At 42.8% G+C, this 19,920-nt stretch overlaps 1 long non-coding RNA gene across 1 annotated transcript; it reads left to right on the top strand.

Moving 5' to 3' along the window:
• The first annotated feature begins 8,234 nt into the window (after positions 1-8,234).
• Positions 8,235-12,492, top strand: LOC309326683. Its single transcript, XR_014150358.1, has 2 exons — positions 8,235-8,310; positions 11,934-12,492. It is a non-coding gene; the product is annotated as an uncharacterized lncRNA (long non-coding RNA).
• The last annotated feature ends 7,428 nt before the right edge of the window (positions 12,493-19,920 follow it).

Here is a 19,920-nt window from a genome sequence, read left to right on the forward strand (position 1 = left end):
TTTTTTGTTTTGAATTGCTTGAAATTCCCCATGCATTTCTAGTTGTGGACACGCAGTGGCAGTATTGCCTACCATAACGTGTAGGCCTAGCAGTTTAGAGGAAACTTTCTACCGTAAGCTAGTTAGACTGCCTTGGACCAAGCAGATATTTCAATTTTGCAAGCTTTCAGGGCTTCTGATTGTTTCCTCACAATGTTAAGTTTAGGCAGCATTTAGTAGTGTCTGCGCATGTGCAGGTTTCTTGTGAGGTAATCAGTCTCCCTCAGGGGCAGCAATACAGAGCCTTTTGAACTTGGAGCTCCTCAGTCCAAGGCAGCCTTCCTCACCAACTTGGTGCCCTCCAGATGTTTTGGACTACAATTCCCATCAGCCCAAGCTGGAAAGGCCCAGGGGTGATGGGTTTTGTAGTCTGCATCATCTGAAACGCACCAGATTGAGGAATGTTTTTTGGGGGGCTATTATTATTGTTTTTTCTGTGATTGTTTTATTTTTTTATTATTATGCTATGGAAATTATGTTTTTTTTTTATTATTTTATTTATGATCTTCAGTTTCATACATTTCAATAATTTTACAACCATTTTAACATTTCAACAATTGACTTCCTTCCCCTCCTTTCTGTGGTTCCTTAAATTTGTCTGTCCCCCCCCCCGCATATTCCAAATTAACTTAATTGACTCATTTATTCATCTGCTTTAAATATATACGCTTATAAAACTGCAGGTTACTGCAATAATCCTGCCCATGTTCTTATCTGTTTACAATTCATTTGTAAATATTCAATAAACCATTTCCATTCTTTTGTAAAAGGTTTGTTTTTTGATTTCTTACTCTTCCGGAAAGTCTCGCCATTTCTGCATATTCCATAAGTTTTTGTATCCGTTCTTCTTTCGCTGGGAGTTCTTCTTTTCCATTTTTTGGAAAATGGAAGAGGAAAATGTGTGTGTGTGTAAATTGCGTTTTTAATGTACACCGTCCAGGGGTGTTCCAATGAAGGGCAGAATATAAATTTAACAACAACAACAACTAGCGCATTTCTGCCCCCTGAACTTGCTTGTGGCTAAAATTGCAAAACGAGACGACGATATGCTAGCACCCCAAATCTCTTGTGGTACAAGCTGATGGGGGGGGCAGAGAAACACCACCTCATACTTTCCCATGGTGAATTAGAGAAAGGAGCAAAGCATTCATCTTTAAACCCCCCCCCCCCAAAAAAAATGGGTGACCGGCTAATCCTGCACTGCTGGGGAGAAGATGTTTGTGTTTAGAGGGAGACTGAGAGGTCACAGGTTGCCAATTTGCTTCACATTGAGAGAAGTGTGAGGGGAGATGTGAGCACATGAAATGCTCTCTGTAGGTCATTTGGCCATGTGGGTCACTTTTGGTGTGGTGTCAAGGGGGCAGGTGTGAGCAACTGCTTTGGCGCTGGTGTAAAAATTGGGGTTTGGCTTTTACTGCCCAACTCCCCATGGGACTCTGAGTCCCCAAAGCCCATGATCGGTCAGAGAAGAATGGATGGAAGCAGGATGCAGTGGAAAGCAAGGCAGATCTTTATTTTCCTCCTTCCAAGGAGCGAGAGACCCTGAACCAAAGTGTGGGGGAACCTTGTAAGACTCGACATTGCCCAGCCCCTTAGCCAAAAGACCACCCCAAAATCATCATAGGAGGTAGTCTACAACAGAAATCCTGTCTGCCAGGATACCTGATAATGATCACTGGTTGCATTACCCGGGCAGCCTGGCCATTCTTTGGTGATGGTTAATGTTAAGTTGTGGGTGAACATATCAGACGATTCTTAATTTGATTCTTCAAACAGCTCTTGTTTATTCACAGGTCAGAACAGAACTAAACTGAAGGGTTCAGCCAGCTTGCTTATATAGAGCTCCACTACAACACAACTGTAACCACTTTCTGTAACTATCCAATCACTGAACATCACTTTCAATCCTGTATTTGCATATGTGGACCTGAGTGAAAACTATCTGCAGTATCTCCCTGCTGGCCCAGGGTGAGAACTTCAGTACATAACAGTTAATACTTTAGTTCACGGGTAGGCAAACTAAGGCCCAGGGGCCGGATCCGGCCCAATCGCCTTCTCAATCTGGCCCACAGACAGTCCAGGAATCAGCGTGTTTTTACATGAGTAGAATGTGTGCTTTTATTTAAAATGCATCTGGGTTATTTGTGCGGCATAGGAATTTGTTCAACCCCCCCCCCCCATATAGTCCGGCCCCCCACAAGGTCTGAGGGACAGTGGACCGGCCCCCTGCTGAAAAAGTTTGCTGACCCCTGCAAGTTTAGTTCCTGAATCCAGGTCACAGGCTCACCCTATTCATATGCAAATAGGCCCTTAAGACAGGATTTGTAAGTGAAAAGACAATGGGAAGGCTTTCCCCATTTGCCTCCCTTACCGCAGAGGAATATTTGAGGTCATTGAATATTTGAGGCCAAATGGCTTCAGGATTGCTCTCCTTTCAGACATATTGTTAAATATTTAGATATGTGAGCATTTATGAATATTTATTCTATATTTGAGACCTTAGAATTCCTATGGCAGCTCTGGTCTTGCAAACTTTAGTGGCAATGGCTCCATGTTCACCTTTGGTTGAAATTTGGCTGAGGCGATGAGTATGGCATAGTGATACAGTTCAGCACAAAAACCTATCTGGCAGGCCTCGTAATGCCAGCCAGCTGTATCAGAACCTATCAAGTCATGTGTAAGAGGAATCATCATCATCATCTTCATCATCATCACTCCCCTTTCTGAACCCCATACACTTATTTATCATGGTATTCATTCTGTTCTGAGAAGAAATTACCAATATTTGCACTAGAAAAAAATTGTTTTAGTACCGTGTGCGTGTATGCAAATTTCAGACCAGCTGGGTATTAAAGTGCCCAATCAAAAAGCCAATGTTTCATGGAACAAAGAATGGCCAATTTTGGTTTCATGCTTTGTGGACCTGAAATGTGCACACATTTTCTCTCTTTGCCACTCAGACAGACACACAGACCAAAACTGTTGGTTGTTTCTTTATCTTAAAGTGGTCAATAATGCTACTCAGGAACCAGGTTGGTTTCAGAGGTGTATGTTTGCAGTTTGACCTGCTTAGCTGCACACCTGTGGTCTCTCGACTTTTTGCCTAATTAAAAGGGGAGTTACTTTCTGCACCGGGTGAAGGAAGGGATGTGGTAGGATAATTGGTTAATTGAAACTGTACTTAATTTGATCAAAGGTCTTGTAAGCTGCTGGTGAGGAGAAGTGATGGCTTGCAATGTTTGGTTGTTACGTTTTCGAAAATAAAACTAAGAAAAGGTATTGTGGACAACTCTTTATTCCTATGCTCCATTCGCTGCGCACACTCTGTGTTGATGAAGAAGTTCAACCAAAACTAACCCCCTTCCTGTTTGTTTCCTTGAAAAACCAGTCAAGAAACAGATGAGGAATCATTTGGGTCACCCATTTGGCTTGCTAGGTCCCTCCAGCACCCCATAACTTCAGGCTTCTGTGGTGGGGCCTGGTGAAGTCCACAACCAATCAGTGGGGCTTGGACATGTTGCTCATGGTTGTGTTGTTAACCAATTAACTGCTCTTGAACAAAGTGTGCCTGTCACTTTACATTGGGGGAAACCGTATTTTGTGTGTTTCTTAATAGCTTTTTGGTGTTTTGAAACCTTTTGAGTGACACAGAAGAAGTTCCAAAGGAAGAGGTTGCAGGAGATCACAATGAGTGAATCACCTAATGAATTTTATCGGTAAGCCGTATTTTCTCCAAAAAAGGAGATATATGTACCTTATTTTGCTATGTGCAGATTTTCTGATGCCTGGCAAATATTTTACATTTGTGCCATTGAATTTGGCATTGTGCCTTGGTTTCTAATTGAGACAGTTAGAAGATAAGAAATCTGTGATGGGGAGGTTATCTGTTTTTCGGACGTGATTGAGGATCGCTGAGCCAGAGGCAAAGAGGTCTGGAGAGATAAAATAAAATATGAAAATATGAAAATATGGTGAGAGGCAGGACTAAGATATTGATACGCTTTGAGGTTCAGACTGTGGGAAGTCATAAAACCAAAATTACAATTCGGAAGACAATTTGATCTTATTTTATTTTATTTTATTATTTTTATTGGATTATGATTTGATATGTTAATTGGATGTTTTTTATTGGAAAATTAATAAACGCTCTAACAAACAAACAAACAAAAAAAAGAAAACTGTAATGTGGAAAGCTGGGACTGAAAAGATCCCTAGGTAATAACTACTTGTTGAAAAAAAACCCCAACCGTATCTTGTAATTCATGACGTGAGATCTTCTGAGTAAGTCTGCCGTCTAGATCATTTGCATAGATTTCCATCCCTGGCACTTAATAACTCCCCCAATTTTATCCCCATCATTCGGAAGCTGGGCTGCTTGGTGGTGATAGTACCTGGGAGGCAAGAGTTCCGCCAACGGCAGCATCATGCTACAGATTTGTCTGATTTGGCTCATCTTGAGTTTCTTTGAGGGTAATTTTTCACAGAGATGTCATTCCTTGCAAATTTCTCCGGCAGGCGTTACGGATTCAGTAACCTATTGTTCTTTTTTTCTCCTCTCCTCCCAGAAGCCAGAGGGCAGAGTGTCGTCACCCAGACCCCAGCTTCTTTACAGGCGAATCTTGGGGACAGAGTGTCCATCCAGTGCAATGCTTCCTCTTCCGTGAGTGATGATATGGCCTTATATCAGTTTAAACCAGGACAGAGACCCAAGCTACTTATTCATAATGCTACGAGCCATTTTGAAGGTACCCCAGATCGCTTCAGTGGTACCTACAGTAACACTGACTTCTCCTTCACCATCAGCGACGTCCGTGCCGAGGATGAAGCTAAAGGGAAGTTTTCCTTCTGCACATATGCTTTCCCTCTGCACATAATTGTGGCCTTATGGGAAGCATTGCTTCTTTTCTCTTGCATTCTGGGAAGTCTCGCTTATAATCTTTTCTCTGTTTCTGCACACACTGTACGAACCTGTTCCAAACACCAAGACATTCTCTCATCGCTCAGTTCACTTTAAGTTCATGATGACTTGTACTCCATGCATAGCTGACCACATCTATAGCTATGTTAATCTTTAGTTATTATTAATTAGGAGGTTTCATGCTTGTCTAGTCCCAACCTCGTTTCCCAGCCTTTAATCTACCGGTGATTAATGTTCACATGTAATTCCCACCCCTCACATGTAATTCCCGCCTTGTATGTATGTTAACCAATCAGCATTAAGTTTCTTTGTGTTTGTATCAACCAATCAGCCACAAGCACACCTGTGGCAATGTTTGTAATATTCAATAAAAGAGAGTTCCCGGGACTTTTCCCGGCAGACGCCTCTCGTGACACCCACTACTCGTCTGTCGTGATTTTCATTCCTACATCTGGTGACCCCCGACGTGCCAGATCCCTTATGCAGCCTAGCCCCTGTACTTCACTCGACTGGAAAAGTCTCAGCGCGCTACTTCGTGAGTATGGGGGGCGATTTGACTCGGATGCAGAAAGAGCATGCCAAGGAACTTTTTTCTTTAGTTAGGCAACGGGTTGTGGGTGTTCAAATTTCCTTAAAAGAAATTGAACAATTACTTTTGGAGATCAATTGCCAATATTCTTCCTACCCCGAGAAGGGCTCTCTGGAGGTGGAGACTTGGCAAAAGATCGGGAAGACCCTCTTTGCAGAACCGAGGGCTTCAATTCATTGTCTGCTCACCTGGCAGAAATGTGCAGCTGCCGTTGCTAAATTAGGACCCCAGGTCCACCAGGCGTCTCCTTCGGCCCCTGCCCTTCTGGCTGTAGCAGACAATCCCCCCCCCTCCTTATCCCAAGCTTTTGCCTCCATTGCAGCCTTGCCAACCCCTCCCTACACCTCAGCCCACAAACCCATCCACCCCTCCCCTTCCTCCTTTGCCTGCTTTGCCTGCCACAACCCCCGCGTGCTCTCCTACAGGAGCTGTGCGCACCTCAATTTCTCTGGCTAGGCAGAAAGGAATTCTGTCCTTAGAGGAGGAATCTGTGTGGGCTGGGGAATTGCCTTCTGCTTTCCCTATTAGCTCCTTTGTTAATATTAAACAACAACATTCGGAACCCTACCACCAATTTATAGATAGATTGAAAGAAGCAGTGACCAGGCAGGTTGATAATACTACCGCCCAGAATGAACAGATGAAAAAATTGGCTTTTGAAATTGCAAACACCGACTGTAAGAAGGCTTTGCAGTCAATCATTAACCGTCCTAAATACGATCGGGCTCAGATGATTTCCTGTGCGGAAATTGGCAACCAGAGCCATGCCATGTCCTTGCTTGCCGGAGCCAATCCAAATTTGGCAGCCAACCAAATGCTTTTATTTGCTGTTCAATATGTAGTTTTTGAAAGTGAATTTAAGCATAGTGCAGTAGCCCTGTCCCGTTGGATGCCCTTACTGTGTTTACTAATGGAGCCCCCTCCAGGGGGGTCGTTGCATGGCAACAAAATGATAAATGGCACAGCCTCTACATTCTTCCACAGAAGTTTGCCCAGCATTCTGAGCTGGCAGCTGCTGTTAAAGTTTTGCATCATTCCTCCACGCAGCCAATTCCATGACCCCATACGTGGCTTCCTTTAATGTTACTTGTGCCCGTATGGTGAATTGCACAAAAACCAACTGTGTGAAAATGGGCAAGGATAATTTTAATTGCTCTAATTATGTAAATATCTCATATATATATAAATATACAGAGCTGCCTGAAGGCTGGTTCTGGTCGTGTCCTGGCTATACGTTTAATTATATTCCAGCAAACATTAGCCACGGTACACCCTGCTGTTTAAGCCGTTTGTCCATCATTTTACCCAAAAAGCATCATTTATCCCGATCTCGATATCGACGTGCTATAGAATTGAATAACGATTGCGATGATTCCGTCTCTCTCCCTAGCAGATCTGAATATATTTCTTTAGCTGTCTCTCTCTTAGGAGTCCCTGGATTGGCTGTCCGGAATAGCAGAAATATTAACTCTTTAGCTTGCTCCGCAGCAAAAGCTTTGAATTTTACTTCACAAGCCCTTCATCTTTTGAATAAGGAGCAGAGTGAACTCCGGCATGGCCTCCTGCAGAATCGCGCTGCTGTCGATTATCTGTTGATGCTTCATCATTACGGATGCGAACAAGTGGAAAACATGTGCTGCTTTAATATCACTGATAATTCTAAGGCTATCCAAAAACAAATCTCTCATTTGCAAAATCTTACACACCACATTAAACAAGATGTTGAATTCTCCGGCCTCTGGGATTCTTTCACCCAGTGGCTTACCGCTTGGCTGCCAAACTTTACTTGGCTTCGTAGTCTTTTTCAATATGCCATTGTTATTATATGTATATTAATTTTGTTTTGCTGCTTCCTCCAATGCATTCCTGGCCTCATAAGTCTTTTCTCTCGGCTTCTCTCTCCCCCTCAGCCACCCAATAAAATCCTTGCTGCTTATTTTGCGAAATGGCAACACCAACAGTAAACCAAAGGGGAGAAATGGGCAGATTTATTTCGAGCATGCGCTGGCAAACCACGTATCTCGTAGTATCTTCTGTCCCATCCTCCCTGGCGAACTTATTTTGGGCATTTGCTGGCACACCACTAATCCCGAAATATTTTTGCCTTACCCAGTACGCCTCGCAAAAAAGAAAAGAAAGGGGGAGATAAAGGGAAGTTTTCCTTCTGCACATATGCTTTCCCTCTGCACATAATTGTGGCCTTATGGGAAGCATTGCTTCTTTTCTCTTGCATTCTGGGAAGTCTCGCTTATAATCTTTTCTCTGTTTCTGCACACACTGTACGAACCTGTTCCAAACACCAAGACATTCTCTCATCGCTCAGTTCACTTTAAGTTCATGATGACTTGTACTCCATGCATAGCTGACCACATCTATAGCTATGTTAATCTTTAGTTATTATTAATTAGGAGGTTTCATGCTTGTCTAGTCCCAACCTCGTTTCCCAGCCTTTAATCTACCGGTGATTAATGTTCACATGTAATTCCCACCCCTCACATGTAATTCCCGCCTTGTATGTATGTTAACCAATCAGCATTAAGTTTCTTTGTGTTTGTATCAACCAATCAGCCACAAGCACACCTGTGGCAATGTTTGTAATATTCAATAAAAGAGAGTTCCCGGGACTTTTCCCGGCAGACGCCTCTCGTGACACCCACTACTCGTCTGTCGTGATTTTCATTCCTACATGAAGCAGACTATTACTGTATCCAAAACTACAGTTTTCCTCTCATTTTTGGTGACGGGACCAATTTAGAAATCAGGCGTAAGTCTGTTTTCTCTCTCTGTTGCTTTGGGGTACAGTGTGTCAGAAATCTATATTTTCATTTTTGTTGTGTGTTGGGAAGCATCTGGGCATTGGGAGAAAAACTACACAAGCTGGGGAATGGACGATGATGACAGAAAACTGAGGTAGGGTTTGGGATTGTATTTTTTCCTAACTGAAGCTGCTAAGAGCTCTGCTGGGTGGTCAGTAAAAAACTTCAGCGTGCGGGAAAATGCTGCGATTCACTCTCAGCAATGGGACCATACGGGAGATAAAAGAGTATGCATTTTATTGTTCCCTTGTGTCACCTCTGCCTCTTTCCCCACAATGTCTTGAGCTCTGCATGAAATTGATGCTAGCAGAATTTCTAGCCAAAGCTGCAGTAAAGATGGGAATAACATCTCTAACTGGTTTAATTTGGTATAAACTAAGTGATTTCCAAAGGAGAGCCAATTTAAAGAAACAGTTTAAAGGTTTTCAGAACGTAGGGGGTCATCCCAGAAGCTAAATTGGGTTGCCTCTAGACAAACCAATAACAATTCAGACTTACTGTTTTAAAAAACTGCTAATTGCTGACAACTTTTGAAGAAACCAGGTCACAGACAGAGAAGTGCAGAAAAAAAGAACTGAATATTCAGTTGAAACAAAATTCTCCTTTCTACACTTTACCAGGTTTTTACACTGGGTGTTCATCAGTTGCTAATAAAAACATGTAACCCTCATAGAAAGCACTTTATTTGAAATAAATTACAGTGGGCAGGGAATGGTTTTTTTTTTTGCACTATCAAGCGCTTGGAAACCAGCCCAGTTCATTTCAGGGGAATTTATTTCAATGTAAATGGGCACTATTTGGAATATTTTGGTACCCTTAAGTCCCAATGGATGGCTGGGTGATAAAAGTTAGGTAACTCCTGGCTTGACTGCATAGAACCAAACCTGCCATCATATGTAAACTTATTGGGGGGGGATTCAATTAAACCTGCATAGGATTGGGTTGTATGGCACCATTGGGTATCAATATAGCACACATTCATCTGAATGAATGGAAAGGAATCCCTTTGGAGCAGTGAACAGTGATTTATGCACTTGATAAAGTAGCAAGAACACAACAGATGATTTCTGGACTCATTAATTTGAGAATACATTAATTTGAAAATACAGGTATTTCTAGGTGAAATCCTATTTGTCTGTAGTTAAGTCTAGCATTGTAACTAAGATGCCAGAAATACTCTATCATTGATTTTCACAGGGATTTTAGTCTGACTGTTCTGCAAAAACCTATGTTAGAAATAGATATAGATATAGCTCTATAGACTACCGTAATTGGAGGACCTTTGCCCAAATGGCACAGCAAAACCCCTTTTCCCTTCTTTTGGCTGTGGCGTACCATGCATATTGATGGTGCTGTGCAAATGTATTGATTGATCAACAAATACATTGATAAATCAAAATCTGTTCTATCATAGATAAGTCAAGTGGAACCTAAAAAAATAAAAAGAAGCAGGAATTTTGTCAATGCGCTCTGTCAAAGACAGAGATTGAAGGCTATTGAAGATGGGATTGAAGATGCTATTAATTTATAGCAGAGACAGAATTCTGCAGTAAGGAAAGTTAGGGGGGAAAGAAAAAGAGTGAAATTTCAAGGCTATTTTCAAAGTGAATACAGTGGTACCTCGGGTTAAGTACTTAATTCATTCTGGAGGTCCGTACTTAACCTGAAACTGTTCTTAACCTGCAGCACCACTTTAGCTAATGGGGCTAAATGCTGCTGCCACGTCGCCAGAGCACGATTTCTGTTCTCATCCTGAATCAAAGTTCTTAACCGGAAGCACTATTTCTGAGTTAGTGGAGTCTGTAACCTGAAGCGTATGTAACCTGAAGCATATGTAACCCGAGGTACCACTGTATAGTATTTATTTTGTCCCTACCAATCTGATGGCGCAATACTTTGCACAGATCAGTTACAGCAAGTAAAATGAAATGTATGTCCTTTACGAAACTTAGAGCACAAGCTGATCAGTGTTAAGCCCACTGAATGCTTAATTATTTGCCGTTGAAATTAATTGGGGGACTTCATATTTTACTGGTTTGGGCCATTGTTACTTGGGCATTTCTGAAGTAATCAAGAAAGGAGAAACAATGTAAAATATGGTAAAAACGTAAGTTTTATGATGGAATATAGAAGTTAACTCTCCTATGTGATTCATGTATTGGTGCTTAGCGAAGGGTTTAAACAGCACATTTCATCTATAGGATACAAAATGTAAGAACCATGTACGAAGAAGTAAAGAAATATCTGCGCTTACACTCTAGCCAAATCTATAACAATGCACCACACACAAATTATCCAAGCCAAAGCAATGCAGAATATTTCTAATTTTGCAGCTTTCTGTATCTGTTCTCCCCACGAGCTCAAATTCTCTGTCCCTGCCGCCCCACATTAGGACAGGGCTGTAATGCCCTTTGCAGCACCCAGATATGAAAATTGGCCTGTGGAGTCTTTTCTCCTGTTTTAACTTTACTCAGTAAAGACTGAAAGATACAACTAGGAAAACGTTCACTTTAAAAATGTGTTGAACTATTTCTTTCACAACGACACCTGCCAAACTTTAGATCAGTTCTCTGCACAGCTACTGCGTCTTGTCTGAGGGTCTGCTGAGCCCAAATTGTACTTTCCTGAAGTACAAACACCGTGGGATTTTGAATTTCTATGGTTTTCAGAACAACCGTGTCCATGTTTGCACGGCAATGAGACATTCTCAATTCAGCAGGGTTCACTTCCAGATAATGGGACGTAGGGTTGCGGCTTGAAGTCTTTTCTGTACCTTTAACAGCTGTTTAATCTGCAAACATCATCAGCAAGGATAAAAGCATTATACCTCCAATCAGTTTCTGAATGTTGGGCTGCTCCTAAATGATAATAATAATAATAATAATAATAATAATAATAATAATAGTAATAATAGTAAATACCCCACCCATCTGGCTGGGTTTCCCCAGCCACTCTGGGTGGCTTCCAACAGAATATTATAATATAAAAGTCTTTTAAACATTAAAAGCTTCCCTAAACAGGGCTGCCTTCAGATGTCTTTTAAAAGTTTGGTAGTTGTTGTTCTCTTTGACATCTGGTGGGAGGGCGTTCCACAGGGCAGGGGCCACCACCAAGAAGGCCCTCTGCCTGGTTCCCTGTGACTTGGCTTCTCGCAGCGAGGGAACCGCCAGAAGGCCCTCGGAGCTGGACCTCAGTGTCTGGGTAGAATGATGGGGTGGAGACGCTAAATGTGTGGGGGAAGCAGTAATGATGATGATGATGATGATGATGATGATGATGTTGGCAAATCTGAGCCTGAATGCAATTTGCCTTTCTGGTCTGATCAAGGTGCCAACTGGGGGGTGTCATGAAACAGCAGCAAATACTTCACTTACTTTATTGGGGGGGGGGTTTGAAGAAGTAGAGGGGAAACTTGTGGATTTGCGTTGCCTCAGGCACTTGGTACCTTCACAATTTTTGTGGCAGCGGCGCCATTTGCAGCAAAATGTTTTGAACTAGCACTGTGGTCTTTCACTGGCCCTCTGGTACACCTGAATGATGCCATATTCCGTGTTCTTGTTTGTTTACGCAGGAAGAGAAGATTCCACCCCATCGGCACTCATTTTCCCACCTTCGCCGGAGCAACTTGAAACGGATTCAGCCACTGCCGTGTGCCTGGTCAGCACGTTCTACCCGAGCAGCCTGACCGTGGCCTGGAAAGTGGACGGCACTCCAGTCACTGAGGGCGTCCAAACCAGCCCCCCAGCGTCAGATACAGACAACACCTATAAGCTGAGCAGCACCCTGACACTCCCTACATCAGATTTCAACGCCCACGAACTATACAGTTGTGAAGTGACGCACAAAACGTTGTCCAGTCCTCTTGTGAAGAGTTTTAGGAGGTCTGAGCTTTCCGGATAGGCCCCTCTATAAAGCAGGCTCTTCTTTTACTGGTCATTTATGGTCATTCCCCTGTTTACCATCCATACCAGAAATCCCCCTAGTATTATGACTGTAGGAAATATCTCATATTGCATGTCCTTTCTCTGCAGTCTGTAACTTCTTCCATGTCCTTTTTTCTCTTACTGATATCACATTAACCTTGGGAAATGATATAAATGCAGAAATAAACGCATTATCTTGAAAAGCAATGTGCCTCCCTCTGCTTCTTGTTTTCAGGGTTGCAATCAATGGAAATCAAGCAAAATCAGATTAATTATAATACTTAATGGGGCGGTGGGTTGAGGGGAGAGGGCAGGTTGCTGCTTGCTATCGATCCTAAGGCATAATGAATCAACCGTAAGGAATCAATATGACGGTAACCGTAGGTGTGGTTGGTAAAAGATCTTAGGGAGCCAGTGTGGTGTAGTGGTTAAGAGCAGTAGACTCGTAATCTGGTGAACCGGGTTCGCTTCCCTGCTCCTCCACATGCAGCTGCTGGGTGACCTTGGGCCAGTCACACTTCTCTGAAGTCTCTCAGCCCCACTCACCTCACAGAGTGTTTGTTGTCAGGGAGAAAGGGAAAGGAGAATGTTAGCTGCTTTGAGACTCCTTTGGGTAGTGATAAAGCGGGATATCAAATCCAAACTCCTCCTCCTCCTCTTCTCCTTCTCCTTCTTCTTCTTCTTCTAACTTCTACATGCTCTGAAACGACTTTTCAAGTCCCAGCAAATATGGCTGCCTGTGATTACTACATCCCTTTTTCCACTGAACGGGTGAGAATTTGTTGGTTGGTTGCCATGGTGCACAGTTAGAGGGTATATTTCCTTTAAAAAACAACAACTTTTTAAATTCAAAATTAAAACAAAACATATCATCCAAAAACATATCATCCTTATTCCCCCCCCCCCCCATTTTTCCTCCTAGGCAGACCTTTTAACATCACAGTAATCCAAGTTTATGCACCAACCACTGGTGCTGAAGAAACTGAAATTGACCAGTTCTATGAAGACTTACAACACCTTATAGAATTGACACCAAAGAAGGATATTCTTCTCATTATAGGGGATTGGAATGCTAAAGTAGGGAGTCAAGAGATAAAAGGAACAACTGGCAAGTTTGGCCTTGGAGTTCAAAACGAAGCAGGGCAAAGGCTAATAGAGTTCTGCCAAGAGAACAAGCTGGTCATCACAAACACTCTTTTCCAACAACACAAGAGACGACTCTACACATGGACATCACCTGATGGGCAGCATCGAAATCAGATTGATTATATTCTCTGCAGCCAAAGATGGAGAAGCTCTATACAGTCAGCAAAAACAAGACCTGGAATGGACTGTGGCTCAGATCATCAGCTTCTTATAGCAAAATTCAAGCTTAAACTGAAGAAAGTAGGAAAAACCACTGGGCCGGTAAGATACAATCTAAGTCAAATCCCTTATGAATACACAGTGGAAGTGAGGAACAGGTTTAAGGATTTAGATTTGGTGGACAGAGTGCCTGAAGAACTATGGATGGAGGCTTGCAACATTATACAGGAGGCAGCAACAAAAACCATCCCAATGAAAAGGAAATGCAAGAAAGCAAAGTGGCTGTCCAATGAGGCCTTACAAATAGCGGAGAAGAGAAGGCAAGCAAAATGCGAGGGAGATAGTGAAAGACACAGGAAATTGAATGCAGATTTCCAAAAAATAGCAAGGAGAGACAAGAAGGCCTTCTTAAACAAGCAATGCAAAGAAATAGAGGAAAACAACAGAATGGGAAGAACGAGAGATCTGTTCAAGAAAATTGGAGATATGAAAGGGACATTTCGTACAAAGATTACCATAATAAAGGACAAAAGCGGTAAGGACCTAACAGAAGCAGAAGACATCAAGAAGAGGTGGCAAGAATACACAGAGGAACTATACAAGAAAGAAATGGATGTCTCGTATACCCCAGGTAGTGTGGTTGCTGACCTTGAGTCAGACATCCTGGAGAGTGAAGTCAAATGGGCCTTAGAAAGCACTGCTAATAACAAGGCGAGTGGAAGTGATGATATTCCAGCTGAACTATTTAAAATTTTAAAAGATGATGCTGTTAAGGTAAATGTAAAATGTACATGGGGCCTTAATCAGTGGCGGAGCAACATGCTGCACCCCCCAGAGCGGAAAACAGATGGGGGCGTGGCTGACACGCGTCCCGGGGGCGTGGCATGTGCTGTGGAGGCGTGGCATGCGTCCCGGGGTTGTGCGGCGTGTGGCATGCGTCCCAGGAGCGTGTGGCGAGCGGTATGCGTCTCGGGGGCGGTCGCGATGGCACCCTTCCCCCAAATGGTACCCGGTGCAGCGCACTCCCCTGTCCCCCCTTCGTACGCCAGTGGCCTTAATCCCAGCAAGGTGGCAGTTATGTGGGGAGGCAATTCTTCTGCTCCTGCTCAGGGAGATGGTATTCAATCTGTTCTCGACAGGACTGTACTCCAACTGTAGGATCAGAGCCACTGCCTAGGGCTCAGTGTTTCAGAACCCCCTTCCTCAAGCTGGTACCATGATGTTGAACTATTAACAGCCATTATCCCCATTTTGGCATTAAGCCTAAGGTAAAGGTAAAGGGTAAAGGGACTCCTGACCATTAGGTCCAGTCGTGGCCGACTCTGGAGTTGTGGCGCTCATCTCGCTTTATTGGCCAAGGGAGCCAGCGTACAGCTTCCAGGTCATGTGGCCAGCATGACTAAGCCGCTTCTGGCGAACCAGAGCAGCGCATGGAAATGCCGTTTACCTTCCCGCTGGAGCAGTACCTATTTATCTACTTGCACTTTGACATGCTTTCAAATTGCTAGGTTGGCAGGAGCAGGGACCGAGCAATGGGAGCTCACCCCGTCGCGGGGATTCGCACAACAGACCTTCTGATCGGCAAGTCCTAGGCTCTGTGGTTTAACCCACAGCGCCACCCGTGTCCCTGGCGTTAATACGATACAATAATCTTTATTGTCATTGTCCTATACAGAACAACGAAATTGAAAAAATCTACATCAGACATTCAAAACCAACAAGCCTGCTATCCCAGCTATCCCAGCCTGTTTAGCCCCCTAAAACTCTGATACCCCATAATTAAATACAATATACTCCCATAGAAACTACCTTACACTGCGTTTAAAACCAAAATCGCTTTTGGATAGAAACTGTTTCTTAGGCGGCTAGTCCTGGTCTTTATAACTCTGTTCCTTCTTCCAGAAGGCAGAAGCTGAAAAAGATCATTTCTGGGGTGTGCACTATCCTGCGCTATCTCTGCAGCTTTCTTATGGCACCTGGAAGCATAGATTTGATCCAAGGTGGGAAGAGTGCACCCAATTATTCTCTCCACAGTCTTTACAACCATAGACAGCATTGTTTTTCCCCTAACCGTGCAGCTCCCAAACCACACACAGAGACCATAAGTTAATACACTCTCAACAGTACAATGGTCAAATGCCATCAACAGGTCCTTTGAGAGATTTTTTTTCCAAAGGATTCTCAGAAAATATAGCCTCTGCTGTGCTCTCTTCATCAGGTCTTTGCTGTTAGGTCATCTCTCAACTCCATTCCCAGAAATTGAAACACCGAGACCTGTTCCACACACTTCACCTCAATAATGAGTGGCTGAATATTCAATTTCTATTTCCTAAAATCCACACTAATAAGGCTATTAGTACTGTAGCAGTATTGGCATCAGTATTATTAGTATTATTCTCTGACGACTGGCCAAGCTGACTGGATCTTTGGAAGTTCAGCAACACATCTGGAGCACACCAGTTTGGGGAAGGATGTCCTAAATCTGGCTTTATCACCTGAGACCCAGGTAGCCTCTATGGCGAGGAGCACCTTTCATCAGGTCAGACTGGTGCACCAAACTATTTTAGGCAAGGCTAGCCACAGTCACCCATGCTCTGGCAACTGTCAGGACTGACTACTGCACAGTGTTGGGCTTCCTTTGAAGACTGCTTGAGCACTGCATCTGATTCGCAACACGGCCCTTGGCTGCTAACTGAGACCAGTCACTGGGAAGACACCTTCCAGGTGCTTGAAGATCTTCTGGTCTGTTTCTGAGTTCAAGGGGCTGGTGCTTACCTTAAAAGCCCTATGCTGTTTGGTACCTGGGAACCTGAAGGAATACCTTCACCCTATTTTTTTAAAAAGGTAAAGGACCCCTGACAGTTAAGTCCAGTCGTGAATGACTCTGGGGTTGTGGCGCTCATCTTGCTTTACTGGCTGAGGGAGCCAGTGTTTGTCCGCAGAAAGTTTTTCCAGGTCATGTGGCCAGCATGACTAATCCGCTTCTGACGAAACCAGAGCAGCGCACGGAAACGCCGTTTACCTTCCCGCTGGAGCGGTACCTATTTATCTACTTGCACTTGACATGCTTTCGAACTGCTAGGTTGGCAGGAGCTGGGACCCAGCAATGGGAGCTCACCCCGTCACGGGGATTTGAACTGCTGACGTTCCGATCGGCAGGCCCTAGGCTCACCCTGTTAGCATGCCCATATATTGAGGTATGTTTCAGAAGATCTCTTCTGAGTGCTTCTATCAAATGAAGTCGGGTTGCAGGGGGCAGGGGGCTGACCAAAGCTTTGTTGTTGGTGGCAACCCCCGGCAGACTCACCTGGCACCAACATGCTCGCATGTTTTGCTCCAGCCAAATTCCTTTTTAAAAAATTCTCCCCGGCTATAAAAGTTCTTACTGTTTTTAAACTTTTCTAGAGGTCTTCATAATATTTTTTTCTATTGTGCTTCTATTTTGATAAAAACAAGCTTGTCTGAAAGGGGATTCATAGATTTTAAAAACAAACATAACAGTCCTTAAGGTCCACAAATGACAACATTTTGGAGGTCCCAGGTCGCAAGGTGGTTAGATTGGTCTCAACTAGGGCCAGGGCCTTTTCAGTATTGGCCCTGACTTGGTGGAACGCTCTGTCACAAGAGACTAGGGCCCTGTGGGACTTGACATCTTTCCTCAGGGCCTGCAAGACAGAGCTGTTCTGCCTGGCCTTTGGTTTGGACTCAGTCTGAGCCTTATGTTTCCCTCCCCTTATGGTTTTGATCTATGGGCTACTATTAAAATGAGGCTGCATTTTAAATTGTATTTTAACCCATATTTTAAATTGGGGTTTTTCTTCTTCTTCTCCCCCCATTATTCCAGTTACAGATAGGTAGCCGTGTTGGTCTGCCATGGTCAAAACAAAATAAAAAAATTCCTTCCAGTAGCACCTTAAAGACCAACTGAGTTAGTTCTAGGTATTAGCTTTCGTGTGCATGCACACTTCTTCAGATACACTGAAACAGAAGTCACCAGACCTTTCTATATAGTGAGAAGGTGGGGAGGGGTATTACTCAGAAGGGTGGTGGGAATGGGTGATTGGCAGATAGCTGCGATGAGCCTGTTGACGACTCTTAACGACTGCAATAGGTCTAACAGGAAAAAGCAAGGGGTGAGAAGGTGAAAAATGGCTTTGTCATGTATAATGAGATAAGAATCCAATGTCTTTGTTCAAACCAGGTCTCTCCATAGTTTTAAGTTTGGTGATAAGTTGCAATTCAGCAGCTTCTCTTTCCAGTCTATTTCTGAAATTCCTTTGTAATAGAACAGCTACTTTGAGATCTTCGCCACGGTGAGAAGACCCAGTTTCCACGGAGCCCGTTCCTCCAATCGGAGGAACTCCGCCATTTGCCGATGGCGCTAACCCGGAAGTCCTTGAATCTTATCTCACTCAGTTGCAATATCTTGGACAAGCTGAACCACCAGGGCTCCTTGACCCCTTGGCTCTCTCTCTTTTTTAAAAAATAATATTTATTAACATTTCCAATAAAAACACACAAATACAAACAGCAACAATAAAAACAAAACAAACAAACAAAACAACAAGTATAATTTCAAACCTTAATTTTCTCAACCTATTTTCCCCGACTTCCTCATACCTCCCCGTTTTGTATTCTAATTTCATTATCCAATCAGCAAATCCATTCCCTTGTTTCCCAAAAGTTTTTTACTAATTCCATTCCCTTTCTTAATCAAGGTCTCTGAAAACCACATTATTTTTAAACCCCTGTCAATCTAACATTCACTAATCTTATAGTATTTATTAAGGTAGTCTTTAAATTTCTTCCAATCTTCTTCCACTGTCTCCTTCTCCTGGTCCCGGATTCTTCCCGTCATCTCTGCCAGTCCCATATAGTCTGTCATTTTCATCTGCCATTCTTCCAGAGTGGGTAGATCTGGTGTCTTCCAATACTTGGCAGTAAGGATTCTTGCTGCTGTTGTGGCATACAGAAACAAAGTTCTATCCTTCTTTAACACCACATGGCTAACCATCCCCAGGAGAAAGGCCTCTGGTTTCTTCAAGAAGGTATATTTAAATACCTTTTTCATTTCATTATATATCATTTCCCAGAAAGCCTTGATCCTTTGGCACGTCCACCAGAGGTGAAAGAATGAACCTTCATTTTCTTTACACTTCCAACATTTATTATCTGATAAGTGGTAAATTTTAGCAAGCTTGACTGGGGTCATGATCCACCTATAAATCATTTTCATAATATTTTCTCTCAAGGCGTTGCACGCTGTGAATTTCATACCGGTGGTCCACAACTTTTCCCAGTCAGCAAACATAATATTGTGTCCAATATCTTGCGCCCACTTAATCATAGCTGATTTAACCGTTTCATCTTGCGTGTTCCATTTCAACAGCAAGTTATACATTTTTGACAAATTCTTAGTAGTGGATTCTAACAGTTCTGTTTCCAATTTTGACTTTTCCACCTGGAAACCAATTTTCCTATCCAGCTTGTAAACCTCCATTATTTGATAATAGTGAAGCCAATCTCGCACTTTGTCTTTTAGATTCTCAAAACTCTGCAATTTCCACTTATTACCCTCCTGTTCTAGGATTTCACAATATTTTGGCCATTTAGACTCTGTATTAAGTTTTTTCAATGCCTTTGCCTCCATTGGTGACAGCCACCTTGGAGTTTTATTCTCCAACAAATCTTTATATTTAATCCAGGCATTATACAATGCTTTCCTGACAATATGGTTTTTAAAGCCTTTATGAACCTTAACCTTGTCATACCACAAATATGCATGCTACCCAAAAAAGTTATTAAAACCTTCCAACTCTAAGGTGTCTGTGTTCTCAAGAAGCAGCCAATCCTTCAACCAGCAGAAAGCTGCTGATTCATAGTAAAGTTTCAAGTCTGGCAGGGCAAATCCCCCCCTTTCCTTTGCATCAGTTAAAATCTTAAATTTTATTCTGGGTTTTTTGCCCTGCCAGATAAATTTAGAGATATCTCGCTGCCATCTCTTAAAACACTCCATCTTATCAACAATTTGCAATGTTTGGAACAAAAATAACATTCTAGGCAATACATTCATCTTAATAGCTGCAATTCGACCAGACAAGGAAAGCTTCAAGTTTGACCAAATTTCTAGATCTTTTTTCACTTGATTCCAACATTTCTCATAATTATCTTTAAATAGATTCATGTTTTTAGCTGTCATATTAATCCCCAAATATTTTACACTCTTAACCACAGTTAAACCTGTTTCATTCTGAAACCTCTCCTTCTCCCCTACTGTTAAGTTTTTCTCTAATACCTTAGTCTTTGATTTGTTTAATTTAAATCCTGCCA

This window comes from Podarcis erhardii, assembly GCF_964252035.2.
Source record: "Podarcis erhardii genome assembly, chromosome: 13".
Lineage (NCBI taxonomy): Eukaryota > Metazoa > Chordata > Lepidosauria > Squamata > Lacertidae > Podarcis > Podarcis erhardii.